We start from the raw sequence: 10,168 nt of genomic DNA, 5'->3' as shown, positions 1-10,168 counted from the left end.
CAAAGTTGGTCCCTCTGCTTGGGAATATCTCACCTTTCCATTCATATAATTCCTTCACATCTCAAATCTCAAGCATTTCTTCAGGGAAGTGTTCCCTAACTATGTTATTCAACTCTATCAGAGGCTCTCATCCTATCAAGTATCTCTCCTTCATAGCTCTTCACAAAGTGGCAAATTTGCCTTTATTTATTTGATGATTTTCTTAATTTCCATCTCTCCCATCAAACTGTCAGTTACACAGGAGCACAGTCCAATTACATGCTATCATCCAGCACATTGTAAAATCTAAATAGACATTTGTTAAATGAAAGAAGTAAGAAAGTTAGAAGGAAGGAAGGAACAAAGGAAGGAAGGAAGGAAAGGAGAGAGGAAGTAATTGAGTGGATGAGTGGTAAATGTCAGGGACAAATATTTTTTTCTGAGTCTGCCCCAATCCTGCTACAATTAAGTTGATTAGAACTTGAGTTGTGGATGTAGAAGGAATCAGAATACTTTGCCACCTTCATCTCATTTGTCTTTAAAAAATATTCAGAAAAGTTGGTGACATCCAGAATGTGTTCAGAGCCTGTAACTTAACTCTGGGCAGCCAGTTCCCACAGGTACCTCAATACTCAGTCCTTGTAACTTCGTGCCTAAGAGGGGCCATAACAGAATATAAGCAGTCACATCTTTCAGAGTCTTCCAAGGTCCTGGATGCCTCACTATCCCCAGTTAGTGCTAGAAGCAAGACATCCTCACTTCCAGATACTACAGCCTTGATGGCACTGTCCCTCTTTGTTGACACAATTGCCTTCGCCTCTCCATAAATCAGATTTATAGAACACAGTGCATTTCAGAAGCCTAGGGACATCTCTGGGGCCTCGAAGTTCAATGAAGCTCATTATGGAAATCAGTTAAATGCTGAGGAGCAAGATAAGCGCTAACTGTTTACCAAGCCCTTCCACCAGAGACCCACAGACCGTACTAATAGGAGCTCATTGGCCGCCTTCCTAAGTCACTCAGTCCTCTTTATCTGCTGCTGTGACTAATCTTCAGGGAGAGAGATGTATGTGTGCATGAACGAGCTCTCCAAGGGGCTCAGGGTGATTGGTGAATGAAGACAAGGAGAGGAAGAGGGAGTCCAAGCACTGAACCTCAGTTCCTACTAAGTCCTGCTCACCAATACAACCACCCCCATGTGTCCTTTCCACATTCCAGGATAGTAGATTCTTTGACCAGTCCACTTTCTAAAGACCAATAAAACCAACAATGACCCTCAAACTGGCAACTCCCTAGAAAGAAAGTACTTTATAGTTTACATAACATTTTCAATTTCATTAACTTGTTTGGGCCTCCCAATATTTTAACCAGGTAGTTAGATTGCTATCACCCCCATTTTTCAGCTGTGGAAATAGACTCAGGGAACAAAGCAACATGCTCAGATTATTATTGACAAGTATAATTTGTCTCTGTCCATACATAACACACACACCAAAGCTCCTTAAGTGGAAATTGTGGGAATTATTAGAATACCATTAATGAAATTCAAAGCATTCATAAACTTCTTGATCGTGCACATGGATGTTGAATATATTCACATAGGAAAATTTTTTATGTGAAATAAATTCAAAACTTTTACAACGTTCAGATAGATTTAGATATCTAAGAAGTTAAAAAAATGCCAGTAGTACTAGACTCTCTAAGGGAACAGGACATTTACCTGATGATCCATGGAAGTTTTAGACTACATTTTTTTACATTCACCCACTTTTTTTCCCCAAGGAAGAAAGGTAGAAATTGAGTGTGATTTTCAAGCTCCATGTCTCCCTATTCTCAGCCATCAACCTTCAGTGATGGTATGTTCCTCTGAGATTTGAAGGTACTGCAATAAAGTTTATTCTTGATGTGAACCCCTCACTTTTATCTCCAGCTGGAGCTCAGAGAACACTGCATCTTTGGAACACTCCTTCCCTGTCTATATTCTAAGTTCACTTTACTCACAGTATATCCTTTGGAGGACTTTAGAGAGAGTCACACTCAGTGCCCTCACTTTAAACCACAGTGCATGGGTTAAGGAACATACACCTTATGGTATGACAGTTTCAGGTTTAAATTTTTGCCCTCTTGTAAAATCTAGAAGGAAGTCATTTAACTTATTTGAACCTCTGTTTTCGTATCTGTAAAACAGGGATAATACATATGTCCCCAGTCAATCAGATAATATCATTTTCAGACTATGAAAATAATTCAGGCTTGTGTCTGGATGTCCCTACTGCTCTCCTTAAATTTGCGTGTGAGCTGGGCATGATGAGACATGCCTATAAATCCAGTACTTGGGAGGCTGAGACAGGAGGATCATTGGTGCAAGCCTCAGCAACTTAGACCCTGTTTCAAAATTTAAAAAATAAATAATTAAAAAGGGTTATGCGTGTAGCTTAAAAGTAGAATGCCCTTGGATTCAGTCCCCAGTACCAAAAAAAAAAGAGAAAATAAAATTTTTGGTTGAGAAATAGAGCCATGAGAATGAGTCCGGCAATTTGATAAGACAACTCAGTGCCTCCTGTGGTCACTGAACTTTGGCTTAGAGACACGTGGCCCTGGGCTGGAAATCGTAGTGCTCCCACATACTTGCTATTGTACCTTGGACAATCTGTCCAAGCTTCACTGTAGGTGTTAATACCTAAAAATATAACACCTGCCATATATAATTATTGTGAGAATAAAGCATATATATACATAATATATACATATATTATATATATATACATATATACATATATATATATGTATATACACATATATGTATATATTGGTGAACTTAAGTCATACATCTTATCTTAATGGGATAAAAGATGGTGGAGACATACATATACACATCACCCAATTAGCCCTTACCCATTTCCCTCCCCATCCCTCTTTCCCATGCCTGGCTTAGTGACTGACTTTGATATGTTTAAGTACATCATGTGCTTAAAGAGTTTCCCTCTTCTGCCCTCCCATCCCCTCAGTTAGGTGCCTTATTTGCTCCTCTATAGAATCTCCTTCTTCATCTAGAGTTCCTTCTTTTACCCATTTATCCCTAGCCTTTGCATACTAGGAAAAGCATCCAATTTCTTGTTTTTTGTGACTGACTAATTTCACTAAGTATAATGTCCTCCAGATCCCTCTATTTCCCTGTAAATTATGTAATTGTGTTTCTCTTTATGGCTGAGTAAAATTCCATTGTGTACATATCCCACAGTTTTGTAAGCCATTCATCTGTTGATGGACATCTTGGCTGGTTCCATAGTTTGGCTATGGTGAATTGTGCAGCTATGAACATAGATACACATGCATTAGTTTGATAGTTTGGTTTCTTTTCTTTGAGGTAGATACTAAGAAGTGGTATTGCTGGATCAAATGGTAAGTTCGTTTCTATTCTTTTGAGGATCATCCACACTGTTTTCCAAAGTGGTTGCACTAATTTACAATATCACCAGCAAGGTAGTAGAGTTTCTACTTCTCCGCATTCTCACCAGTATTTGTTGTTGTTTGTGTTTTGAGTAATTGTCATTCTAGTTGGAGTTAGGTGAGATCTCAGGGTAGTTTTGACTTGCATCTCTCTGGTTGCTAATGATGTTGAGCATTTTTCATGCATTTATTGGCCATTTGAATTTCTTCATTCATTAAGTGTCTATTTAATTCACTTGCCCATTTTTTTGGCTGGGTTATTTGTTTTCTTAGTGCTGAGTTTCTTGAGTTCTCTGTATATTCTAGATATTAATCCTCTATTGGAGGAGTAGGTGGCAAAAATCTTCTCCCATTCTGTTGGCTTTTGGCTGAGGTTCTTGATAGTTTCCTTTGATGTACAGGAGCTCTTCTGTTTCATGCAATCCCATGTACTGTTTTGCCTTTTAGTTTCTTGTGCCTTTGGGGTCTTGTTGAGAACATTTTTATCTATGCCTATGTGTTGCAGTGTTGGACCTATGCCCTCTTCAAGGAGCCTCAAGGTCTCTGGTCTAATTTCTAAGTCTTTGATCCATCTTGAACTGACTCTTGTGCAGGGCGAGAAAGTGGAATTTATTTCTATTTTTCTGCATATGGTTAGGCCAGCCCAGCAATAGCTGTAGAGAACAGAGACTCCTACATTGTGGATAAAGTATATTTAAAGCTCATCTTATAGTTACTGTACCAGTATTTAATAAATATCAAATCAAATAGGGAAGAAACTGAGAGAAAGAGAATAAAATGTCCAAGAGCACACAGCACACTGGTGATAGGGCTAAAACCTAAAAGCAGTTCCTTGGGCTGCCTCCAATGGATGTAGGTCTTAATGGGCTACTTCTTTCTGGATCCCCTAAGAAAGACCCAAGGATTAGAAGTGGCTGAGCAGCAAGAAAGCCTGAGCCCAACTCCTGAATGTGGTGTTACCAGGTGATAAGAGGTATCTGAGCTCAAGACTTGGCTTTCTTGTGCCTTCTCCTACTGGATGGGCCACCCAGCCAGGCTAAATGGACTTTCCAACCTGTAGTAGGTTTGGCTTCCAGCCACAGCCAGTGTGGGAAGCCTGCTCTGTGGCCCTGTCTGTGTGTGCCTAAGTGGGCTGTGTGTCTGGCCTGAGGCTGGTTATAAACTGCCTCTTACCAGGGTCTTTACAGAAGACTCCTGCATTTCCCAGAATAATCTAACTCATTATGATGCAGGCAGACTTCTCAGGCCAGCTCATTTTTCTTCCCTTTGTCTCAAATTCCAATACCCTGCCCTTTTCACAAGATTTCTTAAAGAACAGTTCACAGTGCCCATTTTTTTGTGTGTATGTGGAGGTGGGGGTGTAGAAGTGTCCCCAGAGGGTAAGCAGTACCTCAGCCTTAGTTTAAAAGAAGAAGAAGGGGGAAAAAAAGATGAAGGTAAGAGCCTTGTCTGCTAAATTTCCCCATTCTGGAATCAAATGTTATTTGAAATTCAGGACAAATTCTCAGGTCTCTTGCTGAAAAATTCTGAGCAGCACAGAGGAGAGGTAAGAGGAAGCCCAGAGTGGTGAGGTGGGAGGTGCTTGAGCGTCCTTCACTAAAGAGCTGTCGAGTGCACAACTACTTGTACCAGAATTTTCCCTGGGTTTTGTGGATGTCATGGCCAGCCCACAGATAATATCCCTCCCCTGTAATTTAAAGTGAAGGAGGGAGATGTTACCACATAACCACCCAATTCATAAATATACCTAGGTGCCTGCTTTTCTGATTTCTTCACATAGTGTGTGGGTATTATGTCTAATTCAATCTTAGTAGTAGAAATTTAGAGGTGTCATCAGGTAAGCAGTGCTTTTTCCAATGGTGAGGTTTGGGTAATGGAAAAGGAGCTGGGGTGATGGATACAGGATTTGGGTAAGGTAGAGAATATGATTAGGTTAAATAATAATTTAACTATAATAAGGTAGTATCTGGGTGAAAATGAGAGGAGGTTAGATAGTAGGACTTTTGTAGTTAGTAGAGTATTTAAGTATGGAGATATGAAATACCTTCAATATTAAACATGGAGATACAGTAAGGTAAATAAAGTTTTGAGAGAAGACAGTAGACAGGCTAGTGTGAAAAAGTTTGTAAAAGGAATGGGGGGAAGGACCAAACAAACATGAATAAAGTAACAAAACAAGATACAAAAGCTAACAATTATACATTGAAGACAAAAAACAAAAAAAAAGGAATAAGAAAGAGAAGAGAAAAAATAAAGGACAAAATAAAATGATATAAAAAGAACTAGTGACAATGTGAGACAACAAAGCAAAACAAACAACCAAACAAATTAAAACCCTAAATAAAAGAAAGAAAACAAAACAAAACAGAACAACAACAACAAAAAAAAGCAGTCCTACTAATTTACAAATATGAGGCTGGGACCTCATATATCTCTATGTCTGATCACTGTGGTAGATTCTGGAGTATATTCCAATGTCTTTTATTTAGGATTAGAAGTGGCTGAGCAGCAAGAAAGCCTGAGCCCAACTCCTGAATGTGGTGTTACCAGGTGATAAGAGGTATCTGAGCTCAAGACTTGGCTTTCTTGTACCCTATTGTCAGCTTTTGAACCCAGTCTCTGGGCGCACAAGATTACCTGGCTGCCCTAGTTCAGGTCTCTGAAGGGCTCACTATGTTGCTGTGGGTGTGGTTTGCCTTTGGTTAGCACACAGGATTTTCCCTAGGGCACTGCTCGCCACTTAAGATGTTGGAAGTCTGTGCCCACTTTTAAGCACTTGGATTATTTATCTGGAGTTTTTGGGCCTCCACACCAGAGCCAGGGCTCACAGCTTGGGCCTGCCGCCCACGTTGGTACCTGCAGCCGATCTGCAGCAGGTCCATTGAGCACTCAGGCTTTTTGCAATGGATCTCACAGTTCAGAGTTTCTGTTGGTTCACAAGCTGTCTTTATTTTGCTTGTCTAGATGCTTCCTTCTCAGTAGTTGAACTTTATTTGTTTTAGCCACTGAGATGTGCTATGTCACGTAGTCACCATTTTGAATCTCTCCCAGGCACCTGCTTGAGAAGGAAGGTAGGGTACATGAGACTACAAAAGCAGGTACTAGGAACCTGACCTAGCGAGTGGGTCAGAGAGACTTCTCGAGGGAGATGACATTAACTCTAGGAAAGAAAGGTGATCTATATAAGTCAATGGGGTGGGGACACGATAAATGTTTTTAAGGAAGAACAACCTGAGAAAAGTCTCTGGGCCCAAAGGCATCAGTAATATGTGAAGGGGTGGAAGGACACCAGTATTCTTGCTTCCCAAGATAGCAAGGAATGATGGGATGGCATTGAGGGGGTGCTAGTAATGCAGGCAGGGGTTGTAAAGGATCTTGTAGCCATAACAAGCCTATTGGTCATTGCCTTGAAACAGAAGGAGCCATTAAGGAGTTGGAAACAGAAAGAGGGCATGGAAGGTTTGTGGTTTGAAAAAGCTACTCTGGTTGCTGAGCAGAGATTAGGGTGCATCAAAGCAGGGAAATAAAGAGGGAACCAGACAAGAGAAGAAGGCAATGCAGGCTCTGGTGGAGGTGATGGTGACAATACTAAGAAGGGGCAGGTTCTAAGAATGTCCTTGATGATATCTTCATTGGGATTGTACAAATAGATACTAATTCTCACACTCCATAAATTCACAAACATTGGTAGTTCCTAGCCTCGCTGACACTAGGCTTTACCACAAGACTTTCTTTGGCCAATAGGACAATAGCAAACATCACGAGAGACTTGGACATTTGTATACTGGGACTCACTCTTTCTGTTGCTTTTGAAACAGTATGCTCAGTATGTGAAGGAGCTCAGTCCAGCCTGCTGGGGGATGAAGCATACGACCCAATCACCCTGGCTCCTTAGCCAACATCCTGCAAACTGCCAGTCATGAATGATGATATATTGATCATTTCAGCCTATTGGCTGGAAGAGTGATCCTAGCATAGATCCTAAACTAGGACTGGCCAGTTAAACCACAGAACTGTAAACTGCACATATGGGTATCATTTTAAGTTACTTAATTTTGGGGAGTGGCTTGGTTATATATGCCTATTTATTTCAGTTTTCTCTCCAATGGATACACTCCATGAGGGGCAGAAGCTTATCTATTTTGTTGACCACAACTTTATGCCCTGGGCTGGGGGCAGTACCAGGAAAATAGTAGCTGTTCCATAAATATATTTTGCATATGTAAATAAATGATTGAATGAATGACCATTATTTGTTTTCCCCAAGTAAATATTCTCTGCACCAGCCCAAAGCCATTACTTCCCTCTCTACCAGTAGTCCAGAGGTGACAATTCTGAGTAGAAACTAAATTTTTATTCAACCCTTATAGATGGATTTTGCCTGCTAAGTTGGCAAAATGTTAAACATTAGGGACAATGGTGGAGAAGCTATAACCCCTATACCTTGAAAGTATCTGTGATCTGACAGACAAGATGGACACAGAGAAGAAAAAAGCTACTTTGCTAATCACACATTTACTATTTTTCCAGGCACTTTACATAGAATATTTTCTTTAATTCTTAAAACAAGCACAGGAAAAAAGAACAATTATCACCCCCTTGCATGGATGAGAAAAATGAGGCATAGAGAACCTAAGTGTCTTGCCCAAGGAAACAGAGCCAGTCTCAAATCTAGCCCAAACTCTGCTCTAACTGGGATATTGGCACAACACTGTTGTACAAAGGCAGCATATCCATCAGCATCCTTATAGCCATAATCTAAAGACCTGACCATGTAACTTAGAGGAAGGAATATTTATTGCTCATGGTTTAGTCCGTGTGAGGCCAAGGAAAATGGATCTCAGGGCATGGTGGTAGGAGGGTAGAGACAAGGAGAGCATATAGGCTGTGTTCCTCACATCACAGAGGTGGAAAGCAAGAGGAAGAGATCAGAAGGAAGAGGAACTATATATAATTCCTAATGCTACAGTCCCAGGAATTCATCCCCTTCAGCGATATCCTTCCAGCCCAGGCCACCACCCAGATAAATCCATTTTCCCACTGCTAGGATTACAACCCTCAAGACTCAATTACATCAGCTCCAAACACCAATTTATGAGGGATAAAGGGACCATTATCATTTATCTAACCATAAAAGACAGTATTCATTCTTCCTGGAGTGGGTGAGCAGAAACAGCAAAGCCTTAGAAAAAGTTTCACAGATAAGTTAATTCTAGTAGGAAATTCAAGGATTCTTCATGTGAGCAAAAGCAAGAATTTCATTCCTGACTGAGGGCACAGTGTAAACAAAGCTGGAGCAGAAACACCATGGTCCACCAGGAAACTAGAAGGAAGAGGCCATGGGGCAGTGGTGAGACCAGCATGCATGATGAGAGAAGTCAAAAAGTCTGCAAAGAAAGCCCATGCCATCCCTCTGCCATCTTCCTTTGCAGAAGGCAGCTCACAGCTGGTCTTGATGCAACAGGGTCACCTTAGGGAGGTAGGACCTTAATTCTAATCCCAGATTTGATTCCTGTGTATACTGTTTGAGGAAGTTATATCACTTGCCCAATCCAACTCTCAATTTCTCTCTCTACAAATTGGAAATGTAGTGCAAGATCAAAGGAATTTCTATATATTGAAGACTTATCATACATCATTAGGAGGTAGACATTTCATAGATTATTGTGATGATCAAATAGAATGCATACAAGATGGTTAGCATAGTACCAGCTGCATAGTAAGCACTCAGCACTAGTCATGACTAGTACAGGTGTCAAGTCCATTGACTGACAGATAACCCTGTGTGGGACAATATCTAAAGGCTCTACAAACATACTGCCTAGATTTAAATCCTAACTCTCGCACCTTCTTTCTGGATTGCTTTGAGCCAGTAATTTAACCACTGTGGTCTTCAGCTTCCTTGTCTCTAAGCTGAGAATACTATTTAATTTGGTCAAGTTGAAAATGACAATGTTTGTAAAATGTTTAACTCCCAGGACCATCAACCTCCAATATACCAAATAGATGTCAGCTATTACTAGAAACTCCATTCTACAGAGAGAAAAGTCAAGGCTCAGATCAGTGATAAATTGTGCTTCAGGAAACACATCTAACAAGTAGCAAGGCTGAGACCTAACCTAGGAAATTTCTAATTCCCAAGTCTGGGCTCCTGCTTGGTGTTCCAGGTACCTCTGAGGTGCCTTTCACCAGCTAAGCACATTATTGCTTCTAATCAAAGTCATTGTAAAACTCTTAAATAAAGAATCAGTTTTCAGGAAAAACTTTTAACTCCCCAGAGAGATCAGAATGAATATATGTTCCTGATATACAAGCATACCACATTTCCAAGTTGGTTTTATGAGGGGAAGCTCTAAACTTCTATGGTTTGAAGGTGGTAAATGGTAACGACAAGGTATTAAACTTTGTGGGGGAGTGACTGCCTTAAATCCTCTCTGGAATGAGAAAAGGTGTAAATAAATGAATACCTGAGAAAGGATGTATGGAAGGGGCATCCCTGGCATAGAAGAGGAGCAGTGGTTCTGTCACCAATCCACTATATGACTGCAGTAGGACCCTTGTACCTCTTTGCACCCACATTTCCCCATGATTCTAGAGAGTTATAATTTATAATCCAAACTGTGACATTTTAGAGAGAAAAAGGTAACACTATTAATGATACCAGGACAACAGATGTGGAATTTGTCCTAGGAACCCTAAGATATGGCAACCCTACCTACTAACAAAATGCCCAAATCAC

The sequence above is a fragment of the Muscardinus avellanarius genome, assembly GCF_963383645.1.
Source record: "Muscardinus avellanarius genome assembly, chromosome: 13".
NCBI classification, from domain to species: Eukaryota; Metazoa; Chordata; class Mammalia; order Rodentia; family Gliridae; genus Muscardinus; species Muscardinus avellanarius.
This window is presented reverse-complemented; position numbering follows the sequence as displayed.